This window comes from Tachypleus tridentatus, chromosome 1 (genome assembly GCF_004210375.1).
Source record: "Tachypleus tridentatus isolate NWPU-2018 chromosome 1, ASM421037v1, whole genome shotgun sequence".
In the NCBI taxonomy this organism is placed as follows: Eukaryota; Metazoa; Arthropoda; class Merostomata; order Xiphosura; family Limulidae; genus Tachypleus; species Tachypleus tridentatus.
Genome location: NC_134825.1, coordinates 124,178,358 through 124,183,764, shown reverse-complemented (window position 1 = coordinate 124,183,764; position 5,407 = coordinate 124,178,358). Strand labels below are relative to the sequence as shown.

Genomic DNA, 5,407 nt, shown 5'->3' with positions numbered 1-5,407 from the left:
CCTAAAAACTCTAGCACTTTCGAATAGTTAACTTGTTATTCAAGAGAATAAAGGGTTAATGTATGGAGGAAATTATTACACATATAGGCGTGGATGTTGAGTCCACGTAAACCGGATGTTCGAAGTGAGGTGACCTTGAGAACTGGCTAATCGTAACCTAGAGTTGTTGGTATCAGGTTTAGTTTGTGCCAAAAACGTGTGTACAGAACATAAATGCCTATAGTGTGACAATGATTACAAGAAATGTTAAATACTTGTCATATCAGGTTTTTAATTTATTTGAAACTGATGCAATAGATTTTGTTGTTTTATTTTTATCTTCTGACGTAAAGCTACACAATAAACTATCTATATTCATTCTATCACCTTGAATTAAAGTCGGAATTTTAGGGTTATAAGTCTGTCAGTTTACCGCTGGCTCACTGGTGGATAAAGGAAATTGTGAAGCTAAAAAAACGCATACAGTTCCACTTGAAAATAAAACTCGAACTTTAAAACTTGTTCCAATCAACAGTCTGTCACTGTACAAAGCTATAGTTAGGGTAGGGCTAGAAAAGTATTTGTTCAGGGTGCAATCAAAAATGGGCGCAGTCTGAGCGGTAAGCCTATTACTTAATACTTTATGCAGACTAGAAGGCAAATGGAAAATTTTGCCATTCGAACTTATCATCCGAATTAAGTAAAATAATTTGCTCTGTTTGTTAGGGTATAGCATTTAAGTTTTCTCTTTCATTACTTATTCTTTTCGTATGTCGTCTCGTTCCTAAATTTTAACATATATCATAATTATTTTTACATTTTCTGTGATGTGACATTTACCATTTTATTTAGCTATACGTTTCTTTCGATAACATTTATAAGTTTTTTTTATAAGAAAAAGTAGCGCCCGAGAAATAGTATATCCAGTGTTCCAGATCATCCTAAAATTTTACTGCTATCAAACATTACAGGAAACATATTCGACAGGGTATTTAGGTTTTTACTCTATCTATATCATTCCTATAAAGTAAAGTAAAACTGGGATTGATTGCAATTAACTGAGAAGTATTGATTTCTATAATTTTTTATGCTGTAATAAATATCTTTAAAATATACTTATTAATATTCTATGACATGAAAACACTTAATTTTGATGAATTGCAAATACTTTTCTGCAAGGTTGTGTGCCATGAAAAGATTATACAAACCTAAAGTCCAGTACGTTGTACGGAACCTCCGTTGAGCGACTGATCGTCTGACATGCACGGACCACGAAGAATGGAAGAATGTGAACCTGCTAAGAAGAAGCTTTAAATCTTCCAAGGCTAGCCAGTCTTAATCTCAGTCGGCTTCAGATATTTTTGACCAAAGATATCATCAGTAAAATATTTGATATAACTAATCTCTCACACGTGTAGGTAAGTTTCCCTTGCAAAGGATATTTTGAATATTGTTCGAATGATCACGGCCTGTCATGGCCTGGAGATTGGGGAACTCTACTCACACTCTACTGGTAAGATCTTCGAATTCCTCTTATTGAACGTACTCATTATTTCAGACATGTAGGCGTTACCACGGTAAAGAGTAGCCTAAGAGTTGGGGATGGTTAGTGCTGACTAACTGCTAAAAGCCTATCACTTCTAAATCAGGACTACTGGCGTGGATAACCCTCAGTTAGCTTCGCGCCAAGTTGAAGAAAACGATCAAACAATTCGGATGGTCACAGTAGAGCATTCTTTAGGTTAGTTGGAATTAACGCTAAAAAAAAAGAAGTCATTAAAGTTTGAGTAAATTCACTTTGAGTTATCCCCTGTAAAAACCCTGTTGACAGAAGAATAGAAAGACTAACAATTTATTCTATAAAAAATGTCCAATACGTTTTTCTGTATTTACTTACCGTTTGTTTTGTTTTGAATTTCGTGCAAAGCTACACGAGGGATATCTGTCCCTAATTAAGCATTGTAAAACTAGAGGGAAGGCAACTAGTCATCACTACCCACCGCCAACTCTTGGGTTACTCTTGTACCAACGAATAGTGAGATTGAATGTACCATTATAACGGCTCCACGGTTGAAATGGCGAGCACGTTTGGTGTGATCGGATTCGAACCCGCGACCCTCAGATTACGAAAGACATTGATATCCTGGGTCCCAAACTGTAATTGGATCTCAAATATAACAGAACTATGAGTTAAAAGTTTTTATTTGAAAAACAAAAGCAAAAAAACTCAGAGCTGTTCTATAAGTTGCTATGTCGCCACTGAAGATAGAGTTCTTAAGAGAAAACTTACTTTTTACAATAAAGGGTACCATTTTAATATACAAAAAAACAAACTTTATATAAAAACAATCTGCACACTTTTTCTATGCGGCTCTTCCTAGAAAAATAATTTTTAGAAAATGTACATTTTTTTCTAATATTTTTCAATGAGGTATGAATACTACAATAAATAATTTCTAGTATAAACAGCCGCCCGTAGGGTAGCGTTTCTTTTCGTAACACAAATGAGCGTTGCATTTTTAAATAGTTGAAATGCAAGTTTATTGGAACATTTACTTCTTTTAACTAGTATTTTTGTTCATTACTAATAATATACTTATAATTAAGTTCTATAGTTATCGTTTTACTTTTTCATAGTCAACTGGCATAGCCGCTCTATCTACGCTGTATATACTGTTTTTCAGCAATCCAGAGTGTCCCAAAGTTTAAAACTTAAGAATAACAAAAATCAAGATTTTTTTTCGTTCTTCATCATCTCTTTGCATTCGTACTATTAATAAAAAGAATACGTGCACTAACATTACTCTAAAATGATTGGAAATTCTGAAAATTTCACGTCCTCTAGAATCATAAATAGGCATAAATATTGAATAAACTTTAGCTGATCTGTTCTAAAAGTGTATAGTTATTTTTATATTGGTATGGGCATTAGAAGTTGTTTTAGTTATCATATTTACCTTTTTTCGGTATACGTACGCTATATTACCGCATTTTTTCTTATAATCCATATGCTCGAATAAGTCATGAACCCACTAACCCCCTCTAAAAATTAATTATATCACGTAAACATATCACATAACCAGCCAATGTACACGGTTTTGATCGGTTTATCAGATTGATATTTTACTGGCCCACTTTGTGTATGTGTGTGTGTATTTGAACATATTTTAGATAAGATTGTCAGCCAAAAATATATTCAAAGATTTTGTTTTCCCAGAAGCCTAAAAAGATCATAAGTTTTATTTTATAAAAAAAATCCTTGATGTAAGTTAAGAAGAATTTACATCTTAATTCATTATCATTACACTGACAATTTTATACTACATTATATAATCATATACTTCTACCACATTACATTACAGTGTTTTATTATATTCAGTTTTTCTTGCAGTGCCTCAGAAAAGACAATGTTCAATGTTCTCTCATCTGGTCCCAAGATGAAAAGGTTCTTTCCATCACTAGCCCTAAAGTAACAAACGTAAACTCGGCCAAGAGAAACCTATAGATTTTGCAGGTTGAGACCAGCAACCTTGAGTGATCGCTTCTGCGCCTTCTTACTACTAATGGTGCAAAGTTAAGTCGAACTGACATTTAAGACATTCAGGAATCAGAACTATTGGGCTTAAGAACTATAGGGCAAAACGTTCGCCAAAATATTTAGGGGTAAATCTAAAAAATAATAACAAGGCGCACACTCTCAGGATCCCCTTAGTAAGCGTGCAAAGTTTCAGGTCTCTAGGATCTTTCTTCTTGGAGCTATGGAGGTCACATAAGCATAAAATCTTTTTTTTGTTATCGATGTATAATAATAAATACAATCTCATAAATAATAACATGAGAGGTTCATTGACTAATTCCTGCCTCCCCTTCATTACACACATGCTGCCGCTTTCGAACTCGTTTTTTCATTGTTTAAACATTCTAAGTTTTATTTTGACAGCAAAAACTTTTAACACAATAAGGACAGTAACACCTGTAAATGTGTATGTTTTCTTAGAATTGATAGCATAATCGTGAATATGAATACTGGATTTTAAGAATCGTTTACAATATTTTGTATGTTCCCCACTCACACAAATCACTTTTAAAAGTTAATATTTTTAAAAACTAGATGATCAAGCATTACTTGTTGACCAAAGGAATTTAAAATGAGCTTTTCATAAATTATACTGTAGTTAAACTCGCCCTACTGACTAGCTACTTATCAGTTCTTTTTTAGTTTTTATCCACTACACATACAAACTTCGACATTGAATAATCGCGAGATTTATGATGTATGACTGTCAATGTTTCTAGATTCTCTTATGTTCCAACCCTACTGTGACCATGTTACCTGAAGTTTGAGTTCAGAGTTGGAGGGAAAGAAAAACATATTAGGGAATAAAATATTAACTGAAGTATCCTGAAGCAGTATTTTCAATTAGCAAGCTTTTAACAGTTATGTTGCATTTTCCATTTTAAGTTCTTTTTTGTTCTGGTAGGGTATACGTTATCAAATTTATAAAATTATATACTATACTAGCTCATTAAATTAGACTGACAATGACCTATCAGCGAAATAGGGTGCTTATAACGCCAGAGTTTGGAGTTCTATCCCTACACAAAGATGATCCATTGTATAACTTAAAATAAATGTACTTTATTCATTACACTTACGAATTTACGCACGTTATCAAATAACAATCAGGAAAATTTATTTCATCTTTGCATTATTTTCAAAGGTTTACAGCTTTTGTTAATTTTACCTTATCAGATCTTGTGTTATACATTATGTAAATTATTACTAACTCTTCCAGACTGGGAGACAACTCTTAAGCTATTCAGTAAACTTGTAGCATAAAAGATGAGTGTATTATATTAAAACGAATATAAAATTTAATAACCATAACTAACCATAAATAACCATAAAGTTTCTGTGGAACAACATACATCAGAACTATAAATAAATTGTACAGCAGGAGGGTAAATGGCAGTACCATAAGAAGATCGATAAAGCGTTTGCGTACCGTCATAATGGTAAAAATCTCGTGCCATTTAAGACCGGTTCACTGTCTGAAACCGAGTTCAAACATGGTCCACAGCATGTCGAGAAACGTTTTAACTTGTGATCGTTCTTGGATACTGAGCTTGGGTAAGTTATAGATTAGAACAGTGGATATAAAAATAACGGACAACAAATTCTGTTTGATATTAATCCAATATTTTGCATCCTTTATGCTACACACACAAAAACAACCTCTATTTTTACGGCGAAAGTGTCAACAGAGTTCATTAAGATAAGGCTTCAATCATACTGCCCCAGTGGCTCAATGAAATGTTTGCGGATTCATAACAATAGAGAGCGGGTTTCGGTACATGTGGAAGATACAACACAGATAGCTCATTGTGTAGCTTTGAGCTTAACTAAAAACGAATCCTAAAATTCCAG

At 33.3% G+C, this 5,407-nt stretch overlaps 1 long non-coding RNA gene across 1 annotated transcript; it reads left to right on the top strand.

Moving 5' to 3' along the window:
* The first annotated feature begins 308 nt into the window (after nucleotides 1-308).
* LOC143222639 (uncharacterized) lies at nucleotides 309-3,686 on the top strand. Its single transcript, XR_013012396.1, has 3 exons — nucleotides 309-599; nucleotides 1,159-1,397; nucleotides 3,371-3,686. It is a non-coding gene; the product is annotated as an uncharacterized LOC143222639 (long non-coding RNA).
* Nucleotides 3,687-5,407: the final 1,721 nt, after the last annotated feature.